Below are 26,419 nucleotides of genomic sequence, written 5' to 3' on the forward strand. Positions count from 1 at the left end.
CATAAAATCTATGCCTCTACCAAACTTCAAAAGGATTGGTAAATTTTTGTTCGACTTATGGCATTAAAAGTATTTTAGACAAATTAAACGGAAAAGGGCGGAGCCACGCCCATTTTGAAATTTTCTTTTATTTTTGCATTTTATTGCACCATATCATTACTGGAGCTGAATGTTTATTAAGCGTGCATATAGTAATAGGAGTAACGTTCCTGCCAAATTTCATCATGATATCTTCAACGACTGCCCAATTACAGCTTGCAAAACTTTTAAATTACCTTCTTTTAAAAGTGGGCGGTGCCACGCCCATTTTCCAAAATTTTTCTTATTTTCTATTCTGCGTCAAAAGTTCAACTCACCTACTAAGTTTAATCGCTTTATCCGTCTTTGGTAATGAATTATCGCACTTTTGCGGTTTTTCGAAATTTTCGATATCGAAAAAGTGGGCGTGGTTATAGTCCGATTTCGTTCATTTTAAACATCGATCTGAGATGAGTGCTCAGGAACCTACGTACCAAATTTCATCAAAATACCTCAAAATTTACTCAAGTTATCGTGTTTACAGCGGAAGGACGGACGGACGGACATGGCTCAATCAAATTTTTTTTCGATCCTGATGATTTTGATATATGGAAGTCTATATCTATCTCGATTCCTTTATATCTGTACAACCAACCGTTTTCCAATCAAACTTAATATACTCTGTGAGCTCTGCTCAACTGAGTATAATTACGTTAAACCTTTATCTAAACAATCGGTTGTATGTGATATAAGTTATCCTGCGAAACTTCTTACTGTTAAAATGAAGAATAAGTGACAAAAATCCTCTTTTTCTCCGCTCCGGTTGGTTCCGACAAATCAACAATCGGACACCTAAATATACCACCTGACCAAAATTTCATCAAGCTATCTGACAAATTAAGGAATTTTGTTTTAGTATAAGAATTCTTTTTCGCCTTTCCCATATTTGGACGTGCCTACTAAGCACCGTCAAGTACTCTAACTACTGCAAAAATAATGCTTTAAGGACGGCAAAGAGGCTTAAGCGGGATTTACATAAACACTAAGGTAGCTTTAAAGCTCACAGCAAACACTCGGCAAGGCGTTATATTGCTATATTATGCTGCTGTCAAAGCGTCAAAGCGAAAAAACGCTACCAAAGCGTTTATGTTAAACCGCCTTTAACTCTTCCGCTCTATCGCAGGCCTGTATCAAACTCTAAGCGTCCCCACTGCTGCAAACCATCAATAAGCGATCATAGTTATAACACCTTCAGTCCTAAGTACAACTAGGTATACAAATAAAATCATTCATTGTTAAAATATTGCTCTACATTGTTTATACACATCGTATTCACTTTGTTTTTTTGTTATCATCTTCTCAATCAAAAAAAGGTTTAGTAACTAATTTAAAAGAGCTTTATAATGTTGGTAAACACATTCACACCCATGAAGTGAACAATAAAATTTGCATGCTAGTCCCTCCGATAAACTAACACAAACACATACATATGTTTATACGGAAAAGCTATTAAACAGCAATTGGTATTTATGGAAGTGTTTGTATGTTTAATTGTTTGTGCTCCAACACAGCAGCCGGTGGCATAAAAGTTCACATTCTAAAATTACAAATTTTCATATAAACGCGCGCCTGCGCAAAAGAGTTCGCGTGTCTGTAGTCAATGACCAATCCTATTGCGATAGATTCTATATGATTTTTTTAGTCAGCGTGCTTTGCACACAGATTATACTAACTTCGATTGGATAACGGTTGGTTGTACAGGTATAAAGGAACCGAGATAGATATAGATTTCCATATATCAAAATCATCAGCGTCGAACAAAAATTTGATTGAGCCATGTCCGTCCGTCCGTCTGCCCGTTAACACGATAACTTGGGTAAATATTGAGACATCTTCACCAAATTTGATACACGAGCTTTTCTGGACCCAGAATAAATTGGTGTTGAAAATGAGCGAAATCGGATGATAACCACCCCCACTTTTTATATATATAACATTTTGGAAAACCTAAAAAGCCTGATTATTTAGTAAATAACACGCCTAGAATGTTGAAATTTGACGTGCGGACTGATATTGAGATTTTTGATAAAAATTTGAAAAACAATTTTTAAAATGGGCGTGGCACCGCCCACTTGTGATAAAATCAATTTTACAGATATTATTAATCATAAATCAAAAATCGTTAAACCTATCGTAACAAAATTCGGCAGAGAGGTTGCGTTTACTACAAGGAATGCTTTGAAGAAAAATTAACGAAATCGGTTAAAGAACACGCCCACTTTTATATAAAATATTTTTAAAAGGGTCGTAGATGGAAATAATAAGCTATATCTTAGCGAAAAAGAGCTTTGTATCAACAGAATTTTACTTTTTAAATTGAATTATAACATTAAATTGGAAAACAATAAAATTTTTGAAAATGGGTGTGGCCTCTTTTATTTCTAAGCAATTATCTATGTTTTGGGATCCATAACTCGAAAAAAAATTAACGGATCATAATAAAATTGGGTGCACAAATTTTCCCTATAGTAGAAAATATTTCTAGTAAAAATGGATGGGATCGCTTAAGGAGCACGGCAACTTAGATATATAACAAGTATAAAAGAGTCGTAGACTAGAATAATAAGCTATAATTGAGCAAAAATAGTTTGCAATCAATGATACATATTTCACTTATCAAGTTTTATTGTAAGAGGAAATGGTGACACATGTTTTTTAAACGTGTTATGTAGAAAAGTAATTTATCTTAAATGAAATGTACAATTGAAGCTCACGCTGAGTATATAATGTTCGGTTACACCCGAACTTAAACACCTTTACTTGTTGTAATTTAACTTAATCGAAATAGCTGACTGTAGACTGCGACCTTGACTATGTATTGTATGCATACAATTTTTGTTTGATACATGTTTATGTGGTAAAAAATGTTGAAATTATTACTTGCAGCAAGAAATGTTTGGAGTTATTAGATATCTGTGGTATGGTTTTGTATTTTCGTAGTGCAAAAAAGAGGCCTGAGGCATTGCCTTTTTTGTTTTGATTTATTAAAGGAAACGTCAACTTAAAAATGTTTTATATCTCTTTACGTAAACATGAACTGAGTTATTGTCAAGTTATTTACAGAACTAAGAAAATAATTTGTATGTTGGTTCAAGAAAATTGTAAATTAATTTGAAATTTTTTGAAAATATACCCAATTGTAATAGCTCCCACTCTAATGCATTGCTCATTCATGCTCCATGCTAGCTCAGTTAACACTTATAATATTTGTCAGTGATACTTATAGCGTTTTCTTTTCTGAATAAAATGTCGCCCTCATGTTGCACTCTCGGATTCTAACTTTTGAACTATGCCATCTGGAGCTATGCAAGACGTTTCTTTTTTGTCAGTAATGAGACCCATATATTACTCAGTAGAAAATTATTTGTTAAATGAACTCACAAGAGAGCTCTTAAGAATTAACAGGGCCACAATATTTTCAGAAAAGAAAACACCATTAGATAGCAAAATACTTGAAATACTTTGTCACAAAGGCTTTACAACAAAATTCACGCAATTCAAGGGTTAACCTAATTTAAATTCATGATGTATAATGGTCAATGACCAATCGTTTTGAAACGCGTACTTCTCTTATATGTTGGCGAACAAAAGACTTAAGCAACGAACTTGAAATTATTTATGTCTTACAAATGAGTGAATTGAAATTAAATAACAAAGTAAAGTAAAAAATAAACAAAAACAAAAGATGAAAACTTGTTGAAAGCAAAATTAAATACAAAATGTATATGACTTTGACAAGTGTATATTTTATGGGATGACCTTTTGCGGACTTAGGCTTCATGCTATTTAGTATAATGCACACTTTGATGGATCAGAATCATAAGCGTATTATTTTAACAGGGTCAAACCTATGAATGTTTAGGAGAAATTTAAAAGTAACACAGCACATATAGGAAGAGTAGCTCAAGATATATCTTTTATACAGTATATTGCGAAAAAAGTGCAGCCCAGAAATGCAACGGAGAGTAACTTTTGCCTATAAGTGCCACTTTGGGATAACTAACCAATTAATGGCTCGAAAGAAGGGTAATTTTGAAAATATTAGGGTTCTCCCTGTGATGGCAACGGCATGTAAAGCAACGATCATGGCAGTGGCAATTTTTACCCAATTTCGCCAATAAAATTCCTCTTTTTTACTTTCGATAGTTAAAAGAAAAATACTTCTATAAATTTTATAACTGAACTATTTACAGTGGCTGTATGATTTAGATGAATTTGGGTAATAATTTGTAAACAATTTTCATAGGAAGGAGCCCACGCCCCTTGCTACATTTATTGTTTCTTATAATTAATGATAATAACTGTAAGTGTAGTGACCGTGACCAATGATGTTATGCTTATTGACGATATAAGTCGATGTAAGCTACGAGATCGGGACTATTTCGGAATAACTTCGGAATCAACTCGTTACTATCTTTGGAACAGTTAGCGATTATTTTTAGAGCAGTGTGGGAAAGTTTGGCGATAGCTAACGCCAATTGGGAGCACCAATGGAGGTCAAGTCTTCCCCACCTGCTTCTGCCAACTCAGTGGAGCTCTCCGTTTATTTGGTTTCAAACTGCAGTGTGGACTGACTATCCTTATTTTTGTTCGTCGAGAGAGGACTATACTCTTCAATCGCCTACTCAGTCCAGAGAAGCACTTATTGGCAAGAGTTATTCTCCGTTTGATCTCTAGGCTGACATTGTTTTTTCTGTTAATGCTGGTTCCCAAATAGATAAACGCCTTCACAGTCTCTAATATATATCCCTCAATAGAGACATGACTGGCAAGGTGAATGTACCGATTCTTTCTTGAAAGATCTAATGCAAAACTCACACCGTGTTGATTCCGGAAAACAACATGAGAAATAACAGCCACACCATTGTTCCACATCTTTTGTAAAAACCACACATGGAAATTTGCGTAAATACTTCTCAATTATTTTTACCTTTACAGTAATACATGAAATGTGATATTTTACATAGAAATAAATAACATTGGTATTGATTTGCATTCATGTTAGAATAAAAAATGCTATTAACGATTAGAGCAAAAATGTGTTTAAAAGCTGAAACCAAACTAATGGACATTTTATATTTAATTACAGTTAGTCACTTTTTTAATAGACCACGAATTACTCGAACAAGTTTTAAACATCTAGATCTAAGCATGAAATAGTAGGAAGGAGCGGTTTATGCATGTAAAACATTTTATTTTGGCCGAAAACTCGCAAAAGAAAAACTATTTTTAGAGAATATTTTACAGCTCGTTTTTGTAATCAAAATTAATTGATACATCTTTTCTGCATATGAATACAGTTATCTGGCTTAAATATAGTTTGTGAGCCAATCAAAAACTACCAGTGATGAAGTTTTCCAAAATACTTTTTCATACGCAGCAGACTCATGAAACTCTATCGCCAAATATCCAAACCGCATAAATACCCCGACAAAAGTGTGCAATATATCCCCGGTGAACTATTTTTCGCAAAATCGCGTAGTACGTAATATAATGCAAACTACCTTCACCACTTTTTTTGTGCATCAGAGGCTTTGGTCTCCACCAATGTTATAAATATATTGACTTCAGATCAATTGGCTCGTCAAAAAATCGGTAGGAATAAAAGAGACGCCGATAAAAAATCGTTGTTTCCGATAGCAAACTATTTTGATAATAAATGTATGGCTATTCAATTACAAATCGATAACTTTTCGACAAAACTTCGATGAATTTTCGGTAACGAATCGATAACACATCGAAAACAAATTGGTAATAATTCGACAGTAAATCGATACCTGTTGGATAAAGATTCGAACACTTTTATATCGATAACTCTTCTATAAATAATCGATAGCGTTTTGATAATTAGTTGGTAACTATTAAATGACAACTCGAGAACGTTTTGCTAACATATAGATAACTTTTCGATTAAAAATCGAAAAATAAGTGCGCGTGAATTAAAAAAAAAACCAAAACACGTAAGAAAGTCTAAGTTCGGGTGGAACCGAACATTACACACCCAGCTGTGCACTTGAATGCGCTGTTGTTGGTAGATTACCATAGTTATTGCAAACTTTGTTGAGGTCAGACCTTTAGGAAAAGTGGGCGTGATCTTTAGCCGATTTTGATTATCTTCACTCAGCCTATATAATTTAGCAAGGATAGTGTCTCCGCAAAATTTCAATGTAATATCTTTAACGGCTTGTTAAATTTGCAAATATTCTTCTTCTAAATGTGGGTGGTGCCATGCCCATATTCCAAAAATTTTTATACTCAGCTGAGCAGAGCTCACAGAGTATATTAATTTTGTTCGCATAACGGTAATCCATAATGGCATAAACTAATCTATATATCAAAATGATCTGGGCGAAAAAAGAAATTCATTTAGCCATGTCCTTCCGTCCGTAAACACGATAACTTGAGTAAATTTTGAGGTATCTTGATGAAATATGCTATGTAAATTCCTGGGCACTCATCTCAGATCGCTATTTAAAATTGACGAAATCGGACTATAACCACAACCACGCTACTTTTTCGATATCGAAAGTTTCGAAAAACCGAAAAAGTGCGATAATTCATTACCAAAGTCGGATAATACGATGACACTTGGGAGGTGGGTTGACCTTATGAAGTAAAATAGAAAATTAGTAAAATTTTGGACAATAGGCGTGGCACCGCCCACCTTTGAAGGAAGGTAATTTGAAAGTTTTTCAAGCGGAAATTTGGCAGTCGTTGAAGATATCATGACGAAATTTGGCAGGAGCATTACTCCCATTCCTATATGTGTGCTAAATAAAAATTGGCAAAATCGGATGACGAACACGCCCACTTTTTAAAAAAAATTTTTTAAGACAATTAGTACAACAAATTGAATATCTTTACAGTATATTAGTAAATTATGTCAACATTCAACTCCAGTAATTATTTGGTGCAACAAAATACAAAACTAAAAGAAAATTTCAAAATGGGCGTGGCTCCGCCGTTTTCCGTTTAATTTGTCTAAAATACTTTTAATGCCATAAGTCGAACAAAAATTTACCAATCCTTGTGAAATTTGGTAGGGGCCTAAATTCTATGACGGTAACTGTTTTGTGTGAAAATGGGCGAAATCGGTTGAAGGCACGCCCAGTTTTTATACACAGTCGACTGTCTGTCCTTCCGCATGGCCGTTAACACGATAACTAGAGCAAACATCGACATATCTTTACTGAACTTAGTTCACATACTTATCTGAACGCACTTTATCTTGGTGTAAAAAATGGCCGAAATCCGACTATGACCACGCCCACTTTTCCGATATCGAAAATTACGAAAAATAAAAAATAAATGCCATAATTCTATGCCAAATATGAATAAGGGATGAAAAATTGTAATTGGATTGGATTATTGACGCAAAATATAACTTTCGAAAAAACTTTGTAAAATGGCTGTGACACCTTCCATATTAAGTAGAATAAAATGAAAAAGTTCTGCAGGGTGAAATCAAAAGCCCTTGGAATCTTGGCAGGAATACTGTTCATGGTACTACATATATAAATAAATTAGCGGTACCCGACAGGTGATGACCTGGGTCACCCTGGTCCACATTTTGGTCGATATCTCGAAAAGGCATCCACCTATAGAACTAAGGCCCACTCCCTTTAAAAATACTCATTAACACCTTTCATTTGATACCCATATCGTACAAACACATTCTAACTTTATAACGATATCTCGAAAAGGCGTCCACCTAAAGAACGAAGGCCCACTCCCTTTTAAAATACTCATTAACACCTTTCATTTAATACCCATATAGTACAAATAAATTCTAGATTCACCACTGGTTCACCTTTATGGCGTTATCTCGAAAAGGCGCCCACCTAAAGAACTAAGGCCTACTCCCTTTTAAAATACTCATTAACACCTTTCATTTGATACCCATATCGTACAAACACATTCTAGGGTCACCCCTGGTCCACCTTTATGGCGATATATCGAAAAGGCGTCGACCTATAGAACTAAGGCCCACTCCCTTTTAAAATACTCATTAACACCTTTTATTGATACCCATATCGTACAAACACATTCTAGATTCACCCCTGGTCCACTCCCTTTTAAAATACTCATTAACAACTTTTATTTGATTCCCGTATCGTACAAACAAATTCTAGAGTAACCCTTGGTCCACCTTTATGGCGATATCGCGAAAAGGCGTCGACCTATAGAACTAAGGCCCACTCCCTTTTAAAATACTCATTAATACCTTTTATTTGATACCCATATCGTACAAACACATTCTAAATTCACCCCTGGTCCACTCCCTTTTAAAATACTCATTAACAACTTTTATTTGATTCCCGTATCGTACAAACAAATTCTAGAGTCACCCTTGGTCCACCTTTATGGCGATATCGCGAAAAGGCGTCGACCTATAGAACTAAGGCCCGCTCCCTTTTAAAGTACTCATTGACACCTTTTATTTAATACCCATATAGTACAAATAAATTCTAGATTCACCACTGGTTCACCTTTATGGCGTTATCTCGAAAAGGCGCCCACCTAAAGAACTAAGGCCTACTCCCTTTTAAAATACTCATTAACACCTTTCATTTGATACCCATATCGTACAAACACATTCTAGAGTCACCCCTGGTCCACCTTTATGGCGATATATCGAAAAGGCGTCGACCTATAGAACTAAGGCCCACTCCCTTTTAAAATACTCATTAACACCTTTTATTGATACCCATATCGTACAAACACATTCTAGATTCACACCTGGTCCACTCCCTTTAAAAAAACTCATTAACAACTTTTATTTGATTCCCGTATCGTACAAACAAATTCTAGAGTAACCCTTGGTTCACCTTTATGGCGATATCGCGAAAAGGCGTCGACCTATAGAACTAAGGTCCAATCCCTTTTAAAATACTTATTAATACCTTTTATTTGATACCCATATCGTACAAACACATTCTAAATTCACCCCTGGTCCACTCCCTTTTAAAATACTCATTAACAACTTTTATTTGATTCCCGTATCGTACAAACAAATTCTAGAGTCACCCTTGGTCCACCTTTATGGCGATATCGCGAAAAGGCGTCGACCTATAGAACTAAGGCCCAATCCCTTTTAAAATACTCATTAACACCTTTCATTTGATACCCATATCGTACAAACAGATTCTAGAGTCACCACTGGTTCACCTTTATGGCGATATCTCGAAAAGGCATCCACCTATAGAACTAAGGCCCAGTCCCTTTAAAAATACTATACGACCTATAGAACTAAGGCCCACTCCCTTTAAAAATACTCATTAACACCTTTCATTTGATTCGCGTATCGTACAAACAAATTCTAGAGACACCCCTGGTCCAACTTAATGGCGATATCTCGAAAAGGCGTCGACCTATAGAACTAAGGCCCACTCCCTTTAAAAATACTCATTAACACCTTTCATTTCATTCGCGTATCGTACAAAAAAATTCTAGAGTCACCCCTGGTCCACCTTAATGGCGATATCTCGAAAAGGCGTCGACCTATAGAACTAAGGCTCACTCCCTTTTAAAATACTCATTAAAACCTTTCATTTGATACCCATATCGTACAAACACATTCTAGAGTCACCCCTGGTCCAGCTTTATGGCGATATCGCGAAAAGGCGTCGACCTATAGAACTAAGGCCCACTCCCTTTTAAATACTCATTAACACCTTTTATTTGATACCCATATCGTACAAACATATTCTAGATTCACCCCTGGTCCACCTTTATGGCGATATCGCGAAAAGGCGTCGACCTATAGAACTACGGCCCATTCCCTTTTAAAATACTCATTAACACCTTTCATTTGATACCCATATCGTACAAACACATTCAAGAGTCACCCTTGGTCCACATTTATGGCGATATCTCGAAAAGATGTCCACCTGTAGAACTAGCGCCCACCCCCTTTTAAAATACTCATTAACACCTTTCATTTGAATCCCGTATCGTACAAACAAATTCTAGAGTCACCCCTGGCCCACCTTTATGGCGATATCGCGAAAAGGCGCCGACCTATAGAACTAAGGCCCACTCCATTTTAAAATACTCATTAACACATTTTTTTTGATACACATATCGTACAAAAACGTTCTAGATTCACCCCTGGTCCACTCCCTTTAAAAATACTCATTAACATCTTTTATTTTATTCCCGTATCGTACAAACAAATTCTAGAGTCACCCCTGGTCCACCTTTATGGCGATATCTCGAAAAGGCGTCCACGTATAGAACTATGGCCCACTCCCTTTTTAAAATACTCATTAAAACCTTTCATTTGATTCGCATATCATACAAACACATTCTAGAGTCACCCCTGGTCGACCTTTATGGCGATATCTCGAAAAGATGTCCACCTGTAGAACTAGCGCCCACTCCCTTTTAAAATACTCATTAACACCTTTCATTTGATACCCATATCGTACAAACACATTCAAGAGTCACCCTTGGTCCACATTTATGGCGATATCTCGAAAAGATGTCCACCTGTAGAACTAGCGCCCACCCCCTTTTAAAATACTCATTAACACCTTTCATTTGATACCCATATCGTACAAACACATTCTAGAGTCACCCCTGGTCCACCTTTATGGCGATATCCCGAAATGGCGTCCACCTATAGAACTATGGCCCACTCCCTTTTAAAATACTCTTTAATACCTTCCATTTGATACCCATGTCAAACAAACACATTCCAGGGTTACCCTAAGTTCATTTTACTACATGGTGATTCCTCTTATTTTGTTTCCAAAGCTCTCAGCTGAGTATGTAATGTTCGGTTTCACACGAACTTAGCCTTCCTTACTTGTGAACATTTAAAATTTTTTTCCATTTTTCCAAAATTTCGATTTCGAGAAAGTGGGCGTGGTTATCGCCGGATTTCGCTCATTTTCAATACCAATCTATTCTTGGTAAGCCCGTATACCGAATTTCAGAAGATATCTCAATATCTACTCAATTTATCGTGTTAACGGACGGACGGACATGGCTTAATCAAATTTTTTTCGATACTGATGATTTTGACATATGAATGTCGATATCTATCTCTATTCCTTTATACCAGTACAACCAACTGTTATCCAATCAAAGTTATTATACCCTGTGTCCAAGCATAGCTGGGGAAAAAAAAATTTTATAAAGACAGATGGCCGGCATGAATCAAACACAAAAATCTTAAATCAACGGTTTATTTATTATATGTTGGTAGGTAGGTAGGTTGAACTGGCCGGTCCATGAGGACCCCCTCAGTGGTTAGTTGGTATCTTAATTCATTTTGTTGCATATTTGTTTATGCTGCGTAAATATTAACGGCCATTCAATTACTAAAACTTATTGCATTTTAATTAATATTTCAAATCTTCTACATGGATAGTAAAATTCTTTCAATACACTAAAGTTTATACCATAAATCAACATAGTCATTAAAGAAGCCAAATATGGCTGCATTTCATTATAGTTCAGTCTCAAAAACTTCATATATTATTAAATTTTCAAAGCTGTCCATTAAGCGACAAATAAACAATTAAAAAATCGCACCAGCAATCAAATGTGAAGCTATTTGCTGTTCGTTTATTTTCATAGTCGATGATATTATCTCACTGGGGTATTATACTGTGGCAAATCTTAGTTAGTAAATAATCAACCAACAACAAAAACATGAACATGATAAGAGTGGCTGCTCTTATGTGCATGTACACATTAAAGCTAGCAACACTTATGTAGAAGTTGACGAAGAGCTATCTCACACACACAGATGTAGTCATCAGCCGAAGTAGTTATTCACACATACACACATATGGCTATGAACTACAAATATACATGTACTTATATAGCTGGTAACCAAGCATGAGGTACAATTGTTCGCGAAATTTCTAGACCATAGGATAAATGGGTGAACGAGAAACCGATAGCATAAAAGCAGCGCAAGCTGAGGAATTAGTAATCAGTTTGATTTAAACACACTATCAGTTGCGAAGTGAAGTATAATTGTGAAGTATGATTGCACTATCCCAAAGTTGTCTAATAAATACCATTTTGCAATTCTGAATATTGGAGTGATTTAATCAACAGTAAACGGAATTTCCCAAAATTTGTTACAATACATTTTCTCAATAACGCTTATCAGTAGTAGAATATCGGTCTTTGAATATCTAAACTTATATGTTATTAAATGCTTTCTATCATATACTAGTGATTTGATGATTAAAAAATTTCAAAAACTTCCACGGGTATAATTTTATTGGTGTGGAAGTACAAATAGTTCGCTATGCTTACTGAAAGGAAAAAAGTTTTTCTAAGCGGGGTCGCCCCTCGGCAGTGATTTGGCAAACACTCCGAGTGTATTTCTGCCATGAAAAGCTTCGCATTGCAGATGCTGTTCGGAGACGGCGTAAAACATGTAGGCCCTGTCTTGCCAATTTATAGGATACGTTAAAAGGAGCACGACGCGAATTGGAAGAGAAGCTCGAACTAAAATCTCTTCGGAGGTTATCGCGCCTTCCATTATTTGTTATTTTAGTGGACTGTATATTATTTTATTTTATTTGTTCTTTTAGAACAACAGGGGAGGCTAATCACCTGTGACACCTTAAAATCTATTTAAATGGGTGTGAACAAGTATGGCGCAAATTGGAAGAAAAGCTCGGCCTAAAATCTCTTCGGAGGTTATGGTATTACCTTGTATTTTTTTGTTTAGAATTGTTTAAATTCCCTTTTGCTCAAGGTTTTCATTATGTGTACAATGGTCTTTCCTCAGAGAGTTTGTGAACCATAAAATTAGTAAGTAGCACACTGTTTGGTTTTGTTAATGACTTTCACGCCCCTTTTGTACGGGAACTCAACCAAGCAAATCCTTAATTTTGTCTTCCACATCGTAGATACCTTTTGTTATTTCATTAACTATTACATTATTACATTTACTATTTATGTAGGACTGCAGTGCACACAGCTGGCTGGCTCGTGGGCATAATGTAGATACGCCTAGAGAATAAACCTATTTGTGGCATTCTATTTGTATGCATTTCCACCTAAATTATAGTGGGATATAGCCTCAGTAGTAATTTTAATATTCCATATGAATATGATGTGATGTTTCCGATAATTAGCTCAGAGATATTTTGACTTTTTATTGCACCAAGTGTGGCATCCTTCTTCATCTGAAGAGGGAAAAAAGGTGTTCCACTAAGGAATAAAACGCATTAGCAGGAACCCTCCCATCGCATCTATTATGCTGTTGTTTGCGTGGACTTTGATCACAAGACTAAAAAAGCGTAGGTGAAAATTGGTCAATATTCATTTTGTCCCTCCCAATCATAGATAGTTTAATAGCTTGCTATGTTGGTTTCTCGAAAGGGTTTTATTTTTAAATCTCAAAACCTTTTGAGTTTTATCTGAAAGGCTTTCTTTGGTTGGTGAGCAAATTCTTTAAGTTGATTTCCCTAATGTGTTCATTGAAACCTTTTAGGAAAATATATCAAGGCGCAATTAGTCGAAGCTACCAGGGAAAATGCTCAGCTTCTCTGGTTTTGGTATGAATGCTTTTAACATACAGCGAAATACACCGTCCGATCTCGGAGATTTGAATGAAACTGCTGTAAGGAGGGGATATAAACGTTTAATACTTCCTATCTAATTAAATCTTTTTTAACATTAAAAATTTGAATGCTCAATAGGAAGGATCCTTGAACGTTCTGATACTGGTTAAATTTGTTTGACATAAGGGCTGTACTGTCAATTTTTAATATTTTTTAGCAGTCAACGACATCAGAAAGTTTGGGCTGAAGAACAGTTTTTTTAAAGTCTCTGAGTCCATTCGACCAATATATATAATGGATATATAGATCATACGTATGTTTCGATGTCCTAGTAACTTTGAACAAGGGGGCTGTACCACCAGACTTCCACTGAGCCGCCGACCGGTGTAATTGTATGTTCAGACCACGCAGTGCCTTTTTTGGAGCCTTTTTGGGATTGCTTCGAATTCGTTTTCGGACTAGTTCGGCATCTTGTTGGGTTTGATTTCGATTCTGTGCTAAAACGGAATCATTTACGGAATATCTTTGGACCATTTCTGGATTGTTTGTAGAGTCATGATGCTTTTCGGTATCGTTACGGGATAGTTTTTGGGTCGTTTTACTGTCCTCGATGGGAATAGTTATTTTATTCGTTCAAATTTCATTCCAGCTAGACGAATAATAGTTGTGTTTTTACATGTATACACATCTGCACTTAAACTTTATATGGAATACCAAGTGCTTAACTTTATCTACACTTATGAATAGTTGTGTTTTTACATGTATACACATCTGCACTTAAACTTTATATGGAATACCAAGTGCTTAACTTTATCTACACTTATGAAATTGTTGCGCAGAAAATTGGAACTGCTAAATTTCAGTAAACATTATACTCAATTGCAACTAAAATGTGTATCTTCATTTTATCTCTACACCATTCTTCACTTCTAAGACCGAAAAAAATCATGGACACACAGATCTATCGCAAACCATTCATACACTATAACCAACATAGGTACGTGTCTTCGCTATTAAGCACAACGCGCTTTGTAGCAAGTTTTTATCCACTGCCGCGAGTCTTTAATAACTACCGCTAGATGGGTATCTTAAGCGTTATCTAAGTGATGTGATGAATGTAGATGTATATGGGGTATTCCATCCCATTTCGACCAATTTTGAACCCGACCCCTTTAGAATTGGCTGAAAGTTGTTCTTCTTTTTCCAGGTTACGAAAGACGTTTTTCAAAATTTTTTCATCCAACTCAAAAAAAGTTATGAATTTAAAAAAAAAACACCGTTTTTGTTTTCAAAATGCTATAACTTTTTTAAAAACTGACCGTTTGGGATCTTTTTTTTTTTAATTTGTTTTTAAATGTACTTTTCGGAAAAAATACAAAAAAATTTTAAAGTTTTTTTTTTAATTTTTCAGTTTTTCGAGATTTTTCGAATTTCGCCATTTTTTTTTTTAAAAACTTCAATCAATTCTGCAATCATCCCCACTAATCCCGGAGTGGGACGATTTTTTTTTATATTTTTTTTTATTTAATTGAAAAAAAAAATTTCAAAAATAAAATTTTTTTATCAATTTTATTTATATAACTAAAAAATGTAAGAAAATGATTTTTAAGTATTCTTTTCTTTATATATTATGGTAATATAATGGAATGTATGTATGTGTATACCGGCGTAATGCAGTTGCTGGACAGCGAAAGCGAGTCATTTTAATCATAGATTACCATAATATATAAAGAAAAGAATACTTAAAAATCATTTTCTTACATTTTTTAGTTATATAAATAAAATTGATAAAAAAAATTTATTTTTGAAATTAAATAAACAAAAATATAAAAAAAAATCTGCCGACTCCGGGATTAGTGGGGATGATTGCAGAGTTGATTGAAGTTTTTTATGAGAAAACAATGGCGAAATTCGAAAAATCTCGAAAAACTGAAAAATTAAAAAAAAAACTTTAAAAATTTTTTTGTATTTTTTCCGAAAAGTAAATTTAAAAACCAATTAAAAAAAAAAGATCCCAAACGGTCAGTTTTTAAAAAAGTTATAGCATTTTGAAAACAAAAACGGTGTTTTTTTTTTAAATTCATAACTTTTTTTGAGTTGGATGAAAAAATTTGAAAAAATTCTGAAAAATGTCTTTCGTAACCTGGAAAAAGAAGAAAAACTTTCAGCCAATTCTAAAGGGGTCGGGTTCAAAATTGGTCGAAAGGGGATGGAATACCCCATATACATGTAAAAAACGCGGCTAATATATTGTATGCATGTTTCATATATATACATCGAGGTCAAAGTTACTCTGAAAACTGAACAACGCACAACTTATAACTAATATTACTTAAACTTTTTAACACAAAGAAAATTTTACTTTGATTTTCTTTGTGCAGACGGAGCAACGGTTAAAGTCTAGCCTCTATGATCCAACAAATATTTATATCCACATAACTTAACATGAAATATGCTTAAATTACCATTTAGTAAAAGCTATCAAATTCAATGAAAATTGCCAATACATTTTAAAAAATTTGTCGCGAATCAGCTATTTGGACAATTTGAAGACTGAAAATGGTTATTAAGTGAGTGATTGGCGATTATTAAATCGTTTTGTGGTGCCATTACTTCACAATATTCATACATACATTTTTATGCTTCTACACAATAACCATCTTATTGCTATTAATTAAATATATATATATTCTTTATAGTGTTATTTTATTGGTAGACAACGCTACATATAAAGGATGCCGAAAAATAAATAAAATTGATATGAAACTTTTTTGAAGCATTATGCAACCGCAAAAGCACCAACTAAAACCGCAAATAATGAATATTTTTGTCCAGGTCTATAAAAGGCAACGAATTTTTGGCCTGCAGTTTTGAATACTTATTTTATTTTTAACTAGCTCATATGTACATATGTACATACATAAGTCCATATTCATACTTGCATTTTCGATTGTAATTTTCACCACGTCGCCGCCGGTGGTGCAATTAGCTGAAGTCAATATAACAGACAATGAACTTACTGGATTGTTGCGCATGCGTATGCTATATTTCTACTAAAATATTTTATAATGAACATGTAACCTAATAAACATTTTTTTCTCAAACAAACTTGTTATATTTAAATTAGCATTAGTAATCAATCAATTAGATGCCTAGTTTAATTCCCAATGATTGTTTCACTTGTTTTCCGAAAACAGAAATTACTATCTAATTGATTACCATTAGAAAAAAATCATATATAATCAAAAGTAATAAAAAAATCCTTTTTTGATTATTTTTGTTTTTCTTATTATTTATTTAAGTTTTTTTTTGATACTTTCGTTTTTTTACCACTTTGTTGCAAGCAACATTACCGTACATAGCATTCACGGGAAAATTTATAATAACAAGTACATTGGCAGATGTAAGAGCATATCGTGAGCGCTTATCTAGCCCTATAGGTACAAATATACCTACCAACAAATTATAGTTGCTATTACCGTATCCGGCTAATACGCTGCGGAGGGAACACAAATCGATATGCGACAAAACAATATGTTCAAATAATATGTATGAGTGTATTAAACTGTTTTCACCCAGAAACTTAATGATCTAATTTCACCTGCTAATGAAATCGTTAATTTTTTGCTTTCACACAGAAGTAACTGCTCGATTAGTATCAAGGATGAGACAAACAATCATGGCGGAACGATACAAGGTGGGAGCATGGTGACATACCTACAAACAAAAAAATTCCATGTACTTGTAAATTCGATGGACAAATGTCAAAATCGTACTGCGCCGGTAGTTGATGTATCAAATCAAATAAAAAAGGTTATAATCAGCTGTTCGATGCGGCCACCTTGTATCGTTCCGCCATGCAGACAATGACATTTGCTTTGAAAACTAAGAAGCGGAAACGGAAGCGGAACGCTGCCAACAGAGTTGCATTGGTCTTTTGACTTCATTAGGCATTCGATTAGCTACTAATGAAATAATAATAGATTCGAATTTTGTAGGGAAGATTGAGCTCAATAAGCGTCTTAATGTAGAAAACTGCCTTTATTATTCAATAAGCCGTCTGTGTGAAAACAGTATTAGGTTGATAATATGACTTCAAACTAAAACGATCCTCTAAGATGTCATCCTTAATCATTATCAGTTATCTAACCAAAGGTTGTTATATTCCAAATAAATTTATTAACATACATATTTCCATCTGAAACCGTTTTAAATTTTTTTAATGATTTGGGGAAAATTTAAACAAGGAGGCATCAGGACGGACAAGGCGACAGCTGTTTCGATTATACCTTGTTAATAATTTTGTTTGGGATTTCTTAGGATATTGCCATAAGTATTAACAATGGAAATTACAGAAAGGCGAAATTTCATCCTAATCTAATGTACATGCTCACTACAAATCGCCGTTTTCGATCCCACATTATTTTATATAATGAAATTCCAAAATCTGACCAATCCAATTTCTTAGATAAGGCATATCAAAACTAAAGTTTTAGGGAGATTTCTATACAAGGGACATATGTATTTATTTCTCTTTTTTGAGATATGCCACAGTCCCTTTCGCATAATTTCTACTCCTTTGTACAACACGGTGTTTACGTGAAGTAGCTCCAAATCAAATTTCACTAACCGGGCGTTTTTGTACAAAATTTTCAATTTATGCAATTGCATTGGAATAACTTATAATAACTTATTAAAATAGGGTTAACCTTGCGAATGTGCTAAATCAAAAAAAAAAGCTGAAATATCTTTGCAAAATTACAGTTTAACTTTGAAAGGTTTAGCCTTGCGTGTTTAGATGCTTCGGGTCGGTTTATCAGTCGGAATTTAAGCTGCAGTTAAAGTTGAGCTGAATTTTACGTTGCTACTTTGCGCATTTAAGCTCTTTGTTAGCTCAAACTCGCACTGAAAAACTCGAGTGTAAACCTGCTAACCAACATAAACAAGTTTTACATGGCAGAAAAAAGCCTATTTGAATTTTTCATGCAAAGCATATGAAGTCCTGCTATATGGTGCAGAAGCATGGACCAGTGCTCCGACACTCAATGCCGTTGCTGAAGTTCCTCCACCCGTAGTTAAATCACCCCCAACTATCGAATTAATAAATCTGGCATCCCCAAGTCCCTTACCAACTCAGCCATCTTCATCCAAGGTTTCTTTAACAAAACCTAAAAAATATTCTGCAAAAAATAATCAGTATCCACAAAACCCTTCTACGGAATCCGAACCGCCGTCTAACAATCTTATTGTTGTCCCTATTAAAAAATCTGTTTTTGTGTCAAGATTTGATAAAGATACCACAGAAGAGGACCTAAAATCGTACATCATCGCTAAGCTTAAATTTGAAAACTTGACAGTTCGAAAATTCAATTTTAACTATGCTAGGGATATTTCGTCTTTTAGGACTGATGTATCCGCGCAACATTTTGATACTATATTAAATAATTCTTTTTGGCCGCCCGGTGCTTTTGTGCGGGAATTAGAGCGTAGGCGTAATACTAATATTTCAAATCTTGCTACACTTCCACTTAACAATATTGCATCAAAAAACTGAATGTTAAATCGGTCCTAAATTTGTTTTATCAAAATGTTAGGGTTTAAACACTAAACTAACTGAATTGTATTTGAAATCGTTTAACTGCAATTACAACATTATCGCTTTAACTGAAACTTGGCTAAAACCTCATATATTTAACTCCGATATTCTTTGCCATGATTACCAAATATACAGAAATGACCGCTTGAACAGAATTGGAGGTGGAGTTTTGCTTGCGGTATACTCTTCTGTACCTTCAGCTGAGGTTAATTTACCCATTATTGATTCTACAGAATTCAAATGCATTAGAATCAATCTCGGAATGGGTTGTGTCTATATCGCCGTCTGCTATATCCCACCATCTTCTGATCCTTCGGTGTATATGGATCATATTTCCCTGCTCAAAATTGTTAATTCATTGTTGATGCCCATTGATTCGATGATAGTCCTGGGTGACTTTAATCTCCCGCATGTATTATGGACCATATCTGACCAGGATATTGTACCTATTTCTTCAAACCTGTCCAACAACGAATTTTTAGCCGAAACAACTGAACTTTGCCTTAAACAGATAAATATAATTCCTAACCTGTTCGGGAGGGCCCTTGATTTGGTATTTGTTGACGATACATCAAAATGTACTCTAAGCCGGGGTGAACCTCTTAATTCGAAAGAAATTCTCCCAGTAGCATTGCTACTAAATACGACTCTAGTTTCAGATTTCAATTTGCGAAGGCTAATTTTAGTAAACTTAATCAAACTTTATCTACAGTGGCTTGGCCCAAATATGGTGTAGATATTGACAAAAATGTTTCTGACTTTTATACCACCATTTACGGTATTTTGGAAAAACACGTACCTAAGCGAAAACGTGTGTCTACCGAATCAGTCCAAATATGGTTCACTAAAGAGCTGAAGTCCTTAAAAAACAGAAAATCGCGCTTTTTCAAATTATACAAAAGGTCAGGCTCTCACTCCGATTACTTGCATTACTCTATTTTGCGTCATATATATTTTGAATTAAACAAAAAGTGCTATAATACGTACATCTGTAAGATGAAAAGGAAAATAACTTGCAATCCGAAAGCTTTCTATGACTTCGTGAACTCTAAACGTAGGGTTAAAGGGTTTCCCTCTGCTTTAAAATACCAGGGTGATTTGTCTAGCGACGATCAAGATATCGCTAACTTCTTTGCACAATTTTTTAAGTCCAACTATTCCACTGAATTTACTACTTTTTCAAATGATTATCCATTTCAGCTTAACTCACTTAACACAATTAATATTCCAGAAATATATCCGGATGAAGTTTTTTCATATTTAACGTCTTTGAAAGAATCTTACAAGTACGGTCCTGATTTAATTCCCACTTGTTTTCTTAAAAAATGCGCTGAACACATTTATCAGCCTCTAACTGATTTATTCAATATGTCCCTAAAAAGTGGAGTCTTTCCTTCTGCTTGGAAGGAATCTTTTCTCATACCCCTTCACAAAAGTGGTAGTAGGTCGTGTGTAGAGAACTATCGAGGAATAGCAAAGTTGTCGGCCATCTCAAAGTTGTTTGAAGCTATCGTTACCAATCAGCTAACATTTTCCATTTCTACTTTGATTGCAGAACCACAACACGGATTCTGTAAAGGCAAATCTACCATTACTAATCTACTTGAATTTGGATTTAGAGAAAATCTTCACACAGATGTTATTTATACTGATTTCAGTAAAGTATTTGACAAAGTATCCCACTCCTTACTTATCTACAAGCTGGATCGGCTTGGCTGGTCTCACCCAGTGGATCTCGTCGTATCTCTGCGGTCGAACGCAAAAAGTTATTTTTAAAAATACTTTTTCAAATGTCATCGATGTTCCCTCTGGCGTCCCACAAGGCAGCCACCTTGGTCCAATTCTGTTCTTGCTATTTATTAATGATATCTGTACCACTATAAAATATTCCAAAATCTTAATGTATGCTGCTGATGTAAAACTTGTTAGGTCTTATGCGTCTATCGAAGAACGTCCCTTGCTCCAAGCGGATCTAAACTACCTAGTTACTTGGTTCAACGTAAATTCAATGCCCCTGAACCTCAATAAATGCAAATTCATGTGCCTATCTCGAAGATCTTTGCCAGCAGCCTCTTACGTAATTAATAATTTTTGTCTGCTATCGGTAAACTATTTTGAGGACTTGAGAGTCACGATAGATGCTAAACTTAGTTTCAACTTTCATATTAATGCTACTGTCAATAAGGCTAGAGGTGTTCTTTCATTCGTGAAACGGTGGTCCAAAGAATTTAGTGACCCTTATGTAACTAAAGCTCTTTTCATCACTTTAGTTAGACCGATACTAGAATACGCATCAATAGTCTGGAATCCACAATTATCTGCGTATAATCTTCCACCTTATACTAGTCGGTTGAAGCTTATCAATCTTCCAACTCTTGCAAGTCGTAGAGAAATGCTAGGCGTTATATTTATGGCTAAACTCCTGAATGGACTGATTTCTAGTCCAATTCTTTTGAACGAAGTAAATTTTAACGTCCCATCACGGGTGTCAAGACATTACAAACCTCTTCTTTTGAGGCAGTGTAGAACTAATTTCGAATCAAATGAACCTTTTCGGTGTTTGTGTCATAATTTTAACACACATTCTAATTCATTTGATATAACGGATTCACTTTTTACCATAAAGAAAACTGTCTTGTCCTATCTTAACTCTTAACAAAAAAAAAAAAAAAAAAAAAAAAAAAACAAATCAAATAAATTAAAAATGTTCACTTATTTAACAATGTAGTATGAATATGTATAATTTCTAACTGTTATGTATAGTACTCAGCTGATGATTTTTATTCTGTAGCTGAGCAGTTTTAGATCTCGACGCTTAACAAACCTCCGGCTATCAACGACTCGGCAGTAACAAATCCGTGCGTCATGCGGATGCGCCCCTCGCGCGGGTCGGGCGGGCTTTGGAGGGTATTAATCCGTTGGGTATTATTATTATTATTATTATTATTATTATTATGACAACATCAGATGAAGCGGGAGTGTTCGAGAGAAAAGTTCTTCGAAAGATTTATGAACCTCTACGCGTTGGCGAGTACCGAAGAAGATTTAACGATGAGCTGTACGAGCTTTACGCAGACATCAATATAGTCCAGCGAATTCAAATGCAGCGGGTGCGCTGGGTAGGCCATGTTATGCGTATGAAAAATGATGCTCCGGCTAAGAACGTGTTCTATCGGAACCCGCGTATGGAAGCAGAGGAAGAGGGCGGCCCCCACCCCGCTAGAAACACCAGGTGGAAAATGATTCGAACTCCCTTAGTGTGACCAATTAACGCCAGTTGGCAGAAAAAAGAAGCGACCGGCGCGCCTTGTTGGACGGCCATAACCGTTTAAAACGGTTAAGCACCAATTAAGTAAGTAAAAAACTTTTGCCTGGTTGATGTTCTGTGAAATGCATCAAAAAGTCATATTTGGAAAAAATTGTACTTAAACGCAAAGCCGACGATATGATAATAGAACTCTGTGAGTGGACACTTTGTTTTGCAAGACTTCCCATATGAGCAATATCCAGCGAGTACCCGTGATGTAGATTTCGTGGTTACGAATACCCACATGTGGAAAATTGACTTTGTATGATAGGTGCCACACCCCTTTTTTCAATCTTACCCAGTTTTCATTAAAACTTTAACAATATCAATATTGGCAGCTTTGCCATGTTTCAGTAATATGAATTAATCGGTACAGGGTATATGCTATATGGGAGTGCCGCGCTCCCTTTTCTAATTCCTACACCGATACAATATCAATGTTGTGCACCTACCTTATAAGTATCACTGTCCTGGTAATACTATAAATCGGTGGAAATTTCATCCAAATCGGCCGAACTGTGTGTTCAAGAAGTTGAAATAAATGCCTATGTCGTATTTACAAGCGGCCGCCGTGGTCAGATGGTAGCGTGCTCCGCCTACCACACCGAAGATCCTGGGTTCACGCCCCGGGCAAAGCAACATCAAAGTTTTAGAAACAAGGTTTCTCAATTAGAAGAAAATTTTTCTAAGCGGGGTCGCCCCCTCGGTGTTTGGCAAGCACTCCGAGTGTATTTCTGCCATGAAAAGCTCTCAGTGAAAACTCATCTGCCTTGCAGATGCTGTTCGGAGTCGGTATAAAACGAGTAGGTCCCGTCCCGGAAATTTGTAGGAAAAATTAAAAAGGAGCCCGACGCAAATTGGAAGATAAGCTCGGCCTATAATCTCTGCGGAGTTTATCGCGCTTTACATATTTCAAGATTTTTTATTGCATCTTCAAATGTATTTGTATGTGGAAATTATCCCGTGCATAGTGTTTCTTTCAACAAAGCTAAATAGTAATCAAAAAAGTAAAAAAATTATCAAAAATAATCAAAAGTAATCAACAAAGGCTTTGTTGATCACGTTTGCTTATTTTTGATTTTTTTTTAATAATCACAAAAAATCGTAATTTTTTTAAATCAATTGGAAAGTAATCATTGAAAATAGAAAATAATGGCAAGTAATCATTAAATGGCATTTAAAGTAAATAATCAATTAAACGGGTAATCATTACAATTAGTAATCATTATTTAACATGTGTGTTCTCAAATAATGATTAAACCTTCCAACTCCCAAATTAAGTAAACTATTTTCAAGTGCATTTCACATCCGTTGTTAAGTTGTCAGCAACAGCTCTTACATTAATCCCATCATCAACAACTTAACGCATTTTACCGAAACCTACGTACATTCATGTTGCATGCGAAATGAAATGCCGAATGTCAGTGCAATATAACAGCTTGCTTACTTTTGTATGCATATCTAGATAGCACACTGGCGTATAAAAATATTACATAAATATAGCAACCATTGCATATACAAGTCTACAGATATATACTTCATTTGAAGAAGAAACTTGAATGACATTTCGATTGCACCAATAACATGATTAATGTCTACGATATAAAAAGTTTTGCACAAAATTGGATCATCCAAAATACTGACGAAAAGGAATCAGCAATAATAAACAAAATTCAAGAAAAATATAATATTATAAAACTGTCATAGCAGCGAAAATATGCAAAAAAAAAATAATAATATTATATTTGCGTCCTTACAAACTAATAGCACATACTAGAGCTGCAGAAGTATAGGGTTTAATATCGATTCGTCGAGTACAAATTCGGTTTACTGTGCCGATTTCGATGACTTCCCCTAATATTAAAGGGGAGTACTGAATGTATGAGTAAGTGTAGTCACTGCACTTGGCAAAGTTAATATGAGGGATATCAGATAATAAATCTGTTAATGGAAAGGGAAGAAAAGGAAACAAATGGAAAGGGAAGAAACGGAAAGGAATGTAAAGGAAAATAAAGGGAGAGGAAGAGAAAGATAAGAAGTCGTCAAAACCTTAGCCAAAACGGAAGCCAAACACGAAAACGGACGGCGTGGGCTCAGTTTGTTATCGAAGTGTGCAAGGCTTCTATAGATAAGCTACCGGTTTGTTATCGACGAGGTATGGCCAAGTTATCTATTTGCTATAGAAGTGTTATAAATTTGTTACCGATAGCATGCTTCCGAAAAAATATCGCTTTTTTTATTGAAATCGATATGCTATCGAACAATTGGTAAACATCGAAAAGTTATAGAGTTATTACCGGAATGTTACCTATTTTTTATCAAAAATGTATCGATTTGCTATCGAAAAATATCCATTTGTTATCAAAAAGGTATTAATTTGTTATCGAAGGGTTATCGATTTGTTATTGGAGTGTCACGTCAGCACATTTGCGACTTGGCAACCGCATTTGAAATAATAAAGGGCCTCGTTTATTTGGCAACCAGCATTAACACAAGCAACAAAGTGAATCTATAAATCTATCGAAGAGTCCCTCTTCCCAAAAAATGCTACTGTAGACTGAGTAGGCAATTGAAAAGTGAAGTCCCCTCTTGGCAAAGGAAGATAATCTAAGGTTCAGAAGCAAGAATCATGACAATATCAAATGAGGCGGTTCTGAGGGTGTTAATCAAAAGATTTAAGGGCCTCCACGCATCGGCGATGGCGAGCATATTTGAAGATGAGCTGTACGACTTTATGCAGACATTATCATAATCTGGCTGGGCCATGTTATGCGACTGAAAGGTTTATGCTCCGGCTAAGAAAGTACTTTTACCGGAATCCGCCTATGAAAGCATAGTAAGCAGTTCCCACTAAGTTTGAAGGTCTAGGTGAAAAACGATTTAAATTTCTTTGGTGTTACCAATTGGAGCCATTAGGTACAGCGAAGAAGCGACTGGCGCGCCTTGTAGGATGGCCATAATCGTTTAAATGCTTAAGAGCCAATTAACTTAGTAAGCTATGGTTCGTTTAGTTTAGACCCAGGGCTGTTATGCAATTTTTAATCGGTCCGCTAAATAGTTGCTTAATCAAAGTTAGCAGTCTGACGTTAATGTCCATGAGCGCAAGTTTGTGTAGTTAACGTATGAATATCGATTTTGTATCGTCGATTTATTGTTTTATAAGCGATTTCTTATCGAAGAGTTGTAATTGTTTATCGAAAATATTATCAATATGTTATCGATTTGTTATCAAAAAATTATCGTTTTTTTTATATAAAAGTTATCGATTAATTATCAAAAGGTTGTTAATTACAGTGTTAGTAACTATTAGCTACTCCAGAGCAGCAGTAGCAACGAAAAATATGCACTATTACTGCTTCGGTTTTTAAGAAGAACAGAGTATAGAGCAGAGCCGTAGCACAAAAAAGTGGTAGCATTTCTTAAGCTTGTTGTTGTTGTAACTTTCTGTTTTTGTCGTTATTGTTGTTGCATCGGGAAAATAACTTTTGTTTTCACATTGCATTGCAAGTTGTTGTAGAGAAGCGCTATAAAAGACAAAGTTTTGCATTACAATGCCCAACAAAGCAAATAGCATTGGATTTTTTTTTTGCTCCCTCTCCACTACAAATAGCATTTCATCTGGAGTTTTTATTCTGATATATGCTATGCTTTAAAACATGATGTAGCTCGTAGCAGAGCATAAGAAATGCTATCACTTTTTTATGCTACGGCTCTGTTCCATGCTCTGTTCATGCTCTTAGCTGGAGCAATAGCAAAAAAACTCCATAGTGATGTAACATTTTCAATCCATGGTTGATTGTTTATCGACATGTTACCTAAAAATTATCGAATTTATCGTTTTTGTTATCGGCGTGTTACTGATTTGATATCTAAAATATATCAGTTTGTTATCTTTGTATT

At 35.1% G+C, this 26,419-nt stretch overlaps 1 protein-coding gene across 3 annotated transcripts in view; it reads left to right on the top strand.

Moving 5' to 3' along the window:
* The window catches only part of yellow-e (L-dopachrome tautomerase yellow-e), an 85,362-nt gene that overhangs the window by 4,666 nt on the left and 54,277 nt on the right, over positions 1-26,419 (top strand). The gene's annotated exons all lie outside the window — the stretch shown is intronic.

This window comes from Eurosta solidaginis, chromosome 1, assembly GCF_040869045.1.
Source record: "Eurosta solidaginis isolate ZX-2024a chromosome 1, ASM4086904v1, whole genome shotgun sequence".
Lineage (NCBI taxonomy): Eukaryota > Metazoa > Arthropoda > Insecta > Diptera > Tephritidae > Eurosta > Eurosta solidaginis.